At 46.0% G+C, this 11,167-nt stretch overlaps 1 pseudogene; it reads right to left on the bottom strand.

Moving 5' to 3' along the window:
* Window positions 1-10,703, bottom strand: part of LOC136536239 (probable LRR receptor-like serine/threonine-protein kinase At3g47570) — a 43,153-nt pseudogene extending 32,450 nt beyond the window's left edge.
* Between the last annotated feature and the right edge of the window lie 464 nt (window positions 10,704-11,167).

Below are 11,167 nucleotides of genomic sequence, written 5' to 3' on the forward strand. Positions count from 1 at the left end.
CGATAGACTCTCCATCCAACTAAGAGAAGTTCTCATACTCCCGCTTGTACATCTCAAAGAGTCTAGTTTTGACCTATGTGGTTCCCTCATGATAGCTCTGAAGCCTCACCCATATCTCTTGAGCAGTCATACAGTCGGAGACTCTCTCAAACTCAGAAAGCGAAAGACTCAAAAAGAGAACACTGTGAGCCTTGCTATTTGCGTTGTGTTGATCAATTTGACCATAAGTGTAGTGAGCATCAAGCACAATGTAATTAGCATTCTCACAAATCTCCCAAGCTTTCCAATCAATCCTAAAAGATGCGCCAACATGTGAATCTTCCAATAGGGGTAGTTTGTTCCATCAAAGAATGGTGGTTTGCCAGAACCACGCTTCATGCCACCTTCATGGATCATGGACCGATTAAGGTGGAATGATCCTCAACCGGCTCTGATACCAATTGAAGGATTGAAAATGGTGACCAGAGGGGGTGAATGGGAGCCTAAAACTTCTTTCAAAACTTTAAGCCGTTGTCCCAAAATCACGACCCAAGAGCAAAGGCACTAGAGAACGGTATGATCACAAGCCAACGAGTGCTTGGGTACCTTTGGTGATGACCAAGAAGTACAGCAGATCAACTGAGAACAGAAGGAAACAAGTGCTCGAAAGAACGAAAGAAAACAGCATAATCTGCTGAGGCCTAGACTATCCGCGGGTCAGGTCCCGGACTGTTCGGGGTTGAGGGACGGACTGTCCGGTGTTCAACTCCCAAAAAATGAACGATGAGAAACAGTTTAGACCTGGGCAGAAAAAAGAACGGTGAACTGTTCGCGATTGAATCCTGGACTATCCGCAAGTCAAACACCAGAAAACAAACTTGCTGAAACAGTTCTAGACATGCTTCAGCAGCAGCCCCAGACTGTCCGCAGGTAGGCTCGGACTGTCAGACGTTCAGAGCAGCAAAACACGACCAAAAGAACACCTTCTGCTCATGACATGAACAGTACAATGGACTGTCCGGGGGTCAGGGGCGGACTGTCCGCGAGTGGCAAAATCAGCACGAACAGAGTCGCCCAAAAAATAGCCGGAGCAAGAAAAATCCTGATTTGTGGCCAAATCAAGACCAATTGCCACCAATTTTTAACCACATCGTCACAAGGCAATAGGTGAGCTACCTCTAGGAGATCATCGCAAAATTTGAAGCCAATCAATAGAAAATTGGATGAACACAAAAAACACCGATTTTCCAACCGTTTAGCTTGATTCGCCCCGATCTATGAACTCGTGAGGAATTAGATGCAATCCCTTGGTGGAAAGGCACAACTCACATCCTAGTTCATCTCAGCGCAAAAGGAACGAATCACAACGGTCTCAAAACGATGAATCGAACCACACAAGAGAAGGGGGAAAGGAAGAATGCGAAGAACACAAACGCGATTCACAAGAACAACTCACAAATTGAATCTCGGAGGACACGAGGAGGTTAGGGCCTCCATTCCTGCTGCAACCTTTGGATCTTACACAAATTCTCCAATTTGTGGACCTCTCTCACAAGAAAACCTAAGGGCAAGGGAAAACCTAGAGAAGGATGAACCAAAATGAAAGAGGTAAGGGAGATGGGAGCTCCCTCATCCTATTTAACAGGGCTATTACATAATCCCAGTTTTGCCCTTAGATATTTTTTAGTTGAACCACTTAACCCAAGGGCACTATGGTCCAACCTAGGGCAACCTTCATCTGATGGCCACCGCGCCCTTCATGAGATAGCTTTGCCTCGACATGAGCTCCTCGATGCCGCCACGTGCCATCCATTCCTCCTCGGAACCTCCGTCTAGGTTATGAGGCCCAAACCCATGAAACCGGCCACCGATGGTTTTGAGGCCTAAACCACCAAACCGCCCACAAGTAGCAAACTCTATACATGTCTCCTGCCACTTGACACGTGTCACCTCTGTCCTTGATCGATCTGGCACCAAGTCCTCCTGAGCCCCGCTCAACTCGCACATCCACCGTCTTGACTCGATCAACATAGTCACTCCCATGTACACTTGCGCTTGTCGATGTCCCACATGTCAACCACCATAGCTAGCCATCCAACCTCTTGGTCCCTCGGTCCAAGCCTCATGTTTGTCCTTCACCACTCCCAGTCTATAGGCATGGCACGTCCCTACTTGGCCTTCACCTCACCGTCGACCATCACCTTCGAGCACCACACCTATGCACAAGCCAAGAGACATGTTGCACAACCCAACTCATGCAATGACTAGGTCACAAACTCAACCCAAGACATGAGTCACATTGACAATCACTCATCACAAATCTAAACCACAAGGGCACATATTAACCTTGTGTTTGCACTCCTTTTATAGGGCGTTGTGCGATGAGGGCCTACCAACCATGAAATGGTTGGGTGCCCCCGATCAGGGCGTGGGATCAAGGCCCGACTCAGTCGTTGGACCAAGTCGAAGGAGATCAACCTGACATTCTCCCCCTTGATCTCAACTTATGACTTAAACTTAAAATACTTATCTCTTTTTCTATTACATTACAAATTATCGGGAGCGGGCCTCATCATAACGGTTAGTACTAGTAGACTAATAGCAACAATACACCTCTCTGTTTTGAAATAGATTCTCAACTAGGCCCTTATTATCCAGGAATCATAGGCTTTCTCGTAAACCCATGTCGGCTAAGTGTTCTCTAAACACATTGGGTGGTAAGCCTTTTGTAAGTGGATCCGCAAGCATTTTCTTTGCACTTATATGCTCAAGACTAATAGAATGATCCCGGACTTTGTCTTTCACAACATAAAACTTTATGTCAATGTGTTTGGTAGCACCACTTGACTTATTGTTGTGAGCATAACATACTACTGACTCATTGTCGTAGTACAACTTGAGTGGCCTATGAATGTCGTCGACCACTTTCAACTCGGGTATAAATTTCTTTAGCCAGTTCACCTACCCTGTGGCCTCATAACATGCTACAAACTTGACATACATCATGGATGATGCAATGATGGTTTGCTTGGAGCTTTTCCATGATATAGCTCCCCGATAAGACTAAATACATAGCCTGATGTGGATTTTCTATCATCTACATCTCCCGCAAAATCAAACTCTGAATACCCCTTTATATGTAGGGAATCAAATCTTCTGTACGTTAGCATGAGGCCTTTTATGCCTTGCAAATAACACAAATCTTTCTTTACCATTCTCTAGTGTTCTATTTCTAGATTACTCTAATATCTACCAAGTATCCCGGTAACAAAAGCTAAGTCAGGACGTGTACATACTTGACCATATTGTAAGCTTCCTACAATTAAAGCATATGAAACCGCTTTCATTTAATCAATCTCATATTGGTTCCTGGGACATTGGAATTCCTCCAAAACTATCACCCTTGACTATAGGAGCAGGTGAAGCTTACACGCATGCATATTATATTTCTTCAGAACCTTTTCTAAGTATGCCTTTTGCGATAGCCCTAAAACCCCCTTTCTTCTATCTCGGTGAATCTCTATTACTAAAACAAATGAAGCTTCATCGAGATCTTTCATATCAAAATTTGAGGACAAGAACTTCATCTCTAGTAGTAGATTAACATCACTACTAGCGAGTAAGATGTCATCCACATACAATATTAGAAAAATGAATTTCCTATTCTTGAACTTTGTATAAATGCAATTGTCCTCTACGTTCTCTTTAAACCCAAACTTCCTAATCGTTCCATCAAACTTTAAATACCACTGTCTAGAGGCTTGTTTTAATCCGTAAATGGATTTCTTCAGGCAACATCCCATACGTTCTTTTACTTTTATGACAAAACCTTTTGGTTGTGCCATATAAACATTTTCATCTAAATCTCCGTTAAGGAAAGTCGTCTTCACATACATCTGATGTAATTCTAAATCGTAATGTGTCACTAACGCCATTATGATTATGAAAGAATCCTTACATGAGACTAAAGAAAATATCTCATTGTAATCTATTTCTTCTCTTTGCGTGAAGCCTTTCGCCACAAGTCGCTCTTTAAATCTTTCCACAATTCCTTTGGAGTCATATTTAGTTTTGTAGACCCATTTGCAACCTACTGTCTTGGCTGCTTTAGAATTTTTTTCTAAACTTCATTGGTGCTCATTGATCTCATTTCATCTTCCATGGCTTCAAGCCACTTTGATGAGTGAGCTCTTCTCATGGCATCATCAAAAGAGGTGGGATCACCATCCATTTGAAATTATTCACTAACATAGACTTTGTAGTTATCAGGAATGGCCGACTTTCTAGCTCTTTGAGACCTTCTAGGGGCCTCAATAGTTGGCGCTTGTTCCATATGGGGCTATTGTTGCTCTTCCTCATGTGCGACAATGGGCTCTATAGGAACCTGAAGGACAGGTTCCTCATGTTTATTTATTGTTGCCATGGGAGAACTAACAATAGGTGATGTCACTATAGTGTCCTGCACTATTGGTGCAGCGGCAACAGGTAACAAGAAAAATGGCTCCTGAACCATTGGAGTGGGCACGTGTACCTGCTTCTCCTCAAGGTTAATTTCTCACGCTACCATGCTCCCCCTAACCATCTCATCCTCCAAGAACACAGTGTGTCTTGTTTTTACAAACTTTGTATGTCTATCAGGACAATAGAAACAATAACTTTTTGACTTATCTGGATAGCTAATGAAATGACAACTTACTATCTTGGAGTCTAGCTTTCCAATGTTTGGGTTAAATACTTTAGCCTCAGCTGGACAGCCCCACACACGTAAATGGTTAAGTGAGGGTTCCCTTTCTGTCCACAACTCATATGGTGTTTTGGGCACCGACTTGCTTGGTACTCGATTGAGAATATGAATGGCGGTTTTTAACGCCTCCATCCACAAACTTATCAGTAAAGTGGAGTAACTTATCATACTTCTCACCATATCCATTAATGTACGGTTATGTCTTTCAGCTACTCTATTCTGTTGTAAGAACTTTGCAAAAGGTCTAGGAACTTGGCCATATGGGGCATGTCGACCATAGTACTCCCCACACGGTCAAATCTTACTATCTTAATCTTTAAATTTTGCTAATGTTCTATTTTAGCCTTAAATATCTTAAATTTATCCAATGTTTCTGATCTTTCCTTAATTGAATAAATATAGCCATAACGAGAATATTCATCTGTGAATGTTATAAATGAATCATAATCATCCACACTTTTCATAGGAAACGGACCACATATATCTATGTGAATTATTTCTAAAATTCTTACATTTTGTTTGGCGTGTTTCTTTATTTTCTTAACATACTTTCATTTAATGCAATCAATGCATTGTTCTAAGTCTAAAAATTCTAATGGCGGAATAATTGATTTTTTAATCAGTCGTTCTATCCTCCCCCTCGAAATATGGCCTAAACAACAGTGCCATAATTTCGATGATACATCATGAATTCTCTTCCGCTTATTACTTACATTCAAAGATGAGGAGGCATTCTCATTTTTAGTGCTCACAACATTTATATTCTCACAAAGTGATAATAAATAAAGGTCGTCTTGTCGGAAGGCAAGACCAACACACTTATGATTAAACATAATCTTACATTGGCCATTACCAAAATGACAATCAAATCCATCATCGTCTAAATGTGAGACACTTATTAAGTTTCTATGCAAAGAGGGTATATAAAGAACATCTGTAAGCTTAAGTACAAAGCCATCATTTAATTCTAATGGGAGTTCTCCAATGGCTTCAACTTTAGCTTCGACTCCATTTGCTACTCTAATTTTTCTTTCTCCTCTTTGCAGGGCCCTCCTCATATGGAATCCCTGTAATGAATTTATAACATAAATAGTTGCACCTGAATCAATCCACCAAGTAGATTTTGTATAACTTAAATACAAAGACTCATCTACAAATGTAATAATGTCCTCACCTTTTCTCATCAGGTGCTTTAGGAACTCTGGACAATCCTTCTAGTAGTGTACAGTCTTTTTGCACCATTTGTAGGTATCCTTGTCTATTTGAACATGGTTCAATTTCTGATGGTGATCAGTCTGTGGGGCCTTTCCTTGTGACTTAGAAGGGGAGCTATTGTCCCACTGAGGTTTCCCTTGTGGTTTAGCATTCTTGTTGTTAAAGTTCTTCCTTTTTTTCTTTACATGGTTGATGGAGTCACCATGTGAGCTCTTAAGCCTCTCTTCTTCTTGCACACACATGGCAATGAGCTTCTCAATGTCCCACTTATTTGGCTATAAGTTATAATTAACAACAAAGGTTTTATACTCTTTGGGCAAAGAAGCAAAAATTAAATGAATTAGGAACTCATCCTTGAGCCCCATGTCCATTGGCTTGAGCTTGGATGTCGTGTTGCTCATCTTTAGTATGTGCTCTCTAATCTCTCCACCAGTGTATTTCTCATTGACTAACCTCTTAATAAGAGTGCTTGCGTAAGCCTTTGAAAAGCTAGTAAACTGACTCTCCACCTTCTTAAGATACTCAGTGGTGGTGGTACATTCTAGGATTGATCCCCTTATTGGATTCTCAATAGAGCCTTTAATCACCATCAAACACTTGTGGTTTGAACTATCCCACTTCGCATGATCAAGATCGTACTTCATTCTTATTGTTGCATGGTCACGCTCCCGAGTAGCGAAAGCTGCATCGGTCTCATTTTCTACCCTCACCAGGTCCACAGGCTTAGTGGGATAGGGAGAGGTTAGCGCTAAATCATTATCGAATAGTGCAGGTGCTATCTCAAGCTTCTCTCGCCATACGTTATAGTTATTTCCATTGAGAGGCGGAATGGACGAGATAAACATCATTGGGTTGTATCCTAAAAACAACATCAGAGAAAGTGAGAAGCATTTGACATAATAATTGCATGTCGTAATTTAACGTTGGTCAAAATTAAAACATACAACATTCTTCTATATTAACTCTACATCACCGTTGCACAGAAATAGAACTAATGCATAAAACTCTTAATAAAATTATAATATTGTTATTATCAACTTTGGTCAAAAAAATAGCAATACCATAAATTAACTTAAACAAAACTGACTACTCCAAGTAAAATTTTCCCGTTGGTTCCAATTTAATTAGAGGATAAACATAATAATAGTAGCGGAAACAGAAACAACAACAACAACAAAGTCTTTAAGTCCCAAACAAGTTGGGATAGGCTAGAGTTGAAACCCAGCAGAAGCAATCAAGGTTCAGGCACATGAATAACTATTTTCCAAGCACTCCTATCTAAGGCTAAGTCTTTGGGTATATTTCATCCTTTCAAGTCTCCTTTTATTGCATCTGCCCAAGTCAACTTCGGTCTTCCTCTGCCTCTCTTCATGTTACTATCCTGGCTTAGGATTCCACTACACACCGGTGCCTCTGGAGGTCTCCATTGGATATGTCCAAACCATCTCAACCGGTGTTGGACAAGCTTTTCTTCAATTGGTGCTACCCCTAATCTATCACGTATATCATCGTTCCGAACTCGATCCCTTCTTGTATGACCGCAAATCTAACGCAACATATGCATTTCCGCGACATTTATTCGTTGAATATGTCGTCTTTTCGTAGATCAACATTTTGCACCATACAACATAGCAGGTCTAATCATCGTCCTATAAAACTTGCCTTTTAGCTTCTGTGGTACCCTTTTATCACATAGAACACCAGATGCTTGGCGCCACTTCATCCACCCTGCTTTGATTATATGGCTAACATCTTCATCAATATCCCTGTCTCTCTGTAGCATTGATCCTAAATATCAAAAGGTATTCTTCCTAGGCACTACTTGACCTTCCAAACTAATATCTTCCTCCTCCCGAGTAGTAGTGACGAAGTCACATCTCGGAAACATGAAAATACATAAACTATCAATTCTTGATCAGAAGCATTTCAATGTACTTATCTACTCTCTAGACAATTTATTCCGTTAGTTCAAAATTGAATAGAGATGAAATCTAAGCTAAAAAATCAAAAATCGCTTCTGAAAAGAATAAAACAAAAGCAAAAGTCTACTGTTCATTCAGCTGGCGGCCCAAAACAGCCAGAAGCCTAGCCGCGCGCTGCACTCCCCGCGCCCAGGCCGCAACCTGGGCCTGGGCCGGGAAAGTGCCTTCCTGCCTAGGCCACTTTTGGCCCGACCACTCTCAGCCGTCCATTCTGATCGGACGGTTGTCCGGCCTTCTCGGCGGAACAAAACCATGCGCCGGCCTCCTCTCGTGAAACCCTAGACTCATTTGAACCCTCTCCTTCTCTCTCTTCGTCGTAGCTGAGAGGAGGAACGGTAGCGGCAGCAGACGCAGTGGCCGTTGGCGCCAGTGAGGAAGAGCGCCGCCAGAGCAAGTCCAGCCCCCTTTCCTCCTTTTCTTTCTCGCTCCCCTTCCTTTCTCTCGTTCGCTCCCGAGTGAGATGCGGTGGTGGCCGCCCGTGGCCGCCTGAGGGAGGCGGCGGCGCCGTCGTGAGTCCCCTCACCGGTGCGCGTGTTCGCCCGAGTGTGAGCGCGTCGCCGTCGAGCGGTCTTGCGGCAGTGCCCTTGGCCCGAGCCCGAAGTGGAGGCCGTGCGGCGACGAGGCCTCACTCCCCCTTTGGCGGCTCGGGTTGACTTCCCGCGCGGCGTCTAGTTGACGGCCGATGGTGGTGACGAGGCGGGCGGGCCCCCCAGGTAGGAACCCCTTCCTTTCCTTCCTCTTATTCTAGGGTGAGGGTTAGGTTTCATTGATTTCTTAATTTTTGAATCAAATTCGAATCACCTTCTTCTAAATTCTTCTGCCCCGATCTACACCTACTCACTAGGTAGGCTACTGATACCAATGATGGAACTTAGGATCACCTAGGTGTAGATCAAGAGGGTATGTTCTTAGAAATCTTGGCATAAGCATCAAGTATGATCTACGGTATCAAACCTAGAGGGAAAGAGAGAGGGAGAGAGGGTATAGAAGTCGCTGACCATCGGGCTTGTTGGAGGAGGAAGCCATGGTGGTGAAGAGGACACTATCGAGTCGGCGGTCGATGGAGAGGGGCGACACAGTCCAGTGACGGCGGCATCCCGACAGCAACGAAAGCAGTAGAATTTCCCGTCGCTTCCGGCGCCTCCCTCTAGATCGGATTAGGGTTGTAGGTGGGGTTTGTGGCAGCGGTGAGCCTTGTACCTCGAGCCCCGGCACCCCCACCTCCTTTTATACGACGTTGTGCGACAGAGACCCACCAACCATGACTTGGTTAGACGCCCCCGATCAAGATGCAGGATTAAGGGCGGACTCGGTCATTGGACCAAGTCGGAGGAGATCACCCTAACAGTCAGTATTCACCAGAATAAGTGTTTTCAGACCGACCATATTTCCGATCTCCGAGGGGATGCTCCCAGAGATCCCAAGGTCTTCAAGGTAAAGCTTCTCAAGTGTTGTCGAGAGCTTAGCAACCGAAACAGGAAGATCTCCTGTGAAATCATTGTCACCCAGACCTAAAACCTCTAGCATGCTGCAGTTGGCCAATGAATCGATGAATTCCCAGCCCTCCATCTTCTTCTTCTTCTTCCCCGATTCAAGCCTGTTACCGCCCAGTTGCAGATTCCACAGATACTGCAGCCTCCCTAGATCGCGAGGCACGAAGCCGCTGAATCCGTTCCCTGAGTGAGATTGGAGATGGAGGAACTGGTTTTCGAACAACGCCAGAAACTGCAACTGAGGGAGCTGCACGTGGATCTGGGCAGGAATGCCTCCGTGCAGCGTGTTCTGTCCGACGTCGAGGCTCGCCAGCGACGACACGTTGTACAGCGACGGCGGGAGCTCGCCGCGCAGGCGGTTGTCGCAGAGGTCGACGTACTCGAGGCGCGCCATGCTGTGGCCGAGCTCGGGAGGTATCGGGCCCTCGAAGCCGTTGATCCCGAGGCCAAGATAACGCAGCGACGTCAGGTTGGCCAGCGACGCCGGGAGCGGGCCCGGGAGGGTGTTGTTGGTCAGCGCCAGCACCTCGAGCCGCGCCAGCGCGCCGCCGAGCTCGGCCGGTACGTGGCCGGTGAGCTTGTTGCTGGCGAGGAGAAGGTGTGTCAGGCTGGTGCAGGCGGTGAGGTTGCCCGGGACCGCGCCGGACAAGGTGTTGACGCTGAGGTCGAGCGTCTGGAGGCGACGCAGGCGGCCCAGGCTCGCGGGGATCTCGCCGCGCAGCCAGTTGGAGCTCAGGTCGAGCGCCCGCAGCGACGACAGGTTGCCGACGGCCGGCGAGAGCGTCCCGGAGAGCCCGAGGGAGGGCAGCCTCAGCGCCACCACACGTCCGCGGGGGCCGCACGTGACGCCGTCCCAGGTGCACGGACTGGCGGCAACGCTGCCGTTCCACGACGCGAGCACGGCGCGGCGGTTGCCACTAGTGCTGCTGCTGCTGCCGCCGACGGCCGCGGCCTTGAAGGAGAGCAGAGCCGCGGTGTCATCGCTCTTGGCTCCCGCTGGCGCGAGCGCCAGGGAAATGGGCACAGATGAGAAGGACAGCAGCAGCAGCAGGAGGCGGGGGAGCATGGTCGGTGGAGTGATCGCCATGGCAGGCCGTTGCTTTGGAGCTTGGCATGTACTAACAACAGCTACTACTTATAGCACGACGCAGATGCCAGATGGTGCCTGACTGTTTCAATCGCCGTTGTGGTGACGACGTCATCGCCCATCGTTGAGTCTTCTCTTCGACTCGTGCTAGGCGGCCTCCGGCCGCCGCACGGCGAAGGATCGAGACAGGAGTGGACTTTTGCGACTAAAGCATGACCTGGAGCAGTGCATGTACGATGTACGTCACTTTCCGGCTGTGCCCCCGCCCATCGGACGAATGGACGCCGGACGCACACCCCACTCTCGTCGCTCTCCCCAACGACAATAGTCACTAGTCACTAACCCTGCCTCAGCCGTAACCCGTAAGTGCACGCCATGGCTTGTGTCTGACACGGAGGTCCCTCGCCCCGTGGCCTGACCAGGTCACGGTAACTGGAAGCCAGAGCAACAGTGCCGACCTGCGGGGCTCGCTTCAGCTGCAAGCAGCCTGGCCAAGTTATCTGCCATCTCGGAATGGTAATCATATTTTGTACAGGAAAAAAAAAACACTTTGCAAACTTTGATCAACAATTATTCAAATTATATATAAAACTAAAACATGAAATTTACATCAAAACATTTGTATTCAAAACTGCCTCTACGATAATATTGATTTTTTAGCAAATGT

This window comes from Miscanthus floridulus, chromosome 2 (genome assembly GCF_019320115.1).
Source record: "Miscanthus floridulus cultivar M001 chromosome 2, ASM1932011v1, whole genome shotgun sequence".
Classification (NCBI taxonomy): domain Eukaryota; kingdom Viridiplantae; phylum Streptophyta; class Magnoliopsida; order Poales; family Poaceae; genus Miscanthus; species Miscanthus floridulus.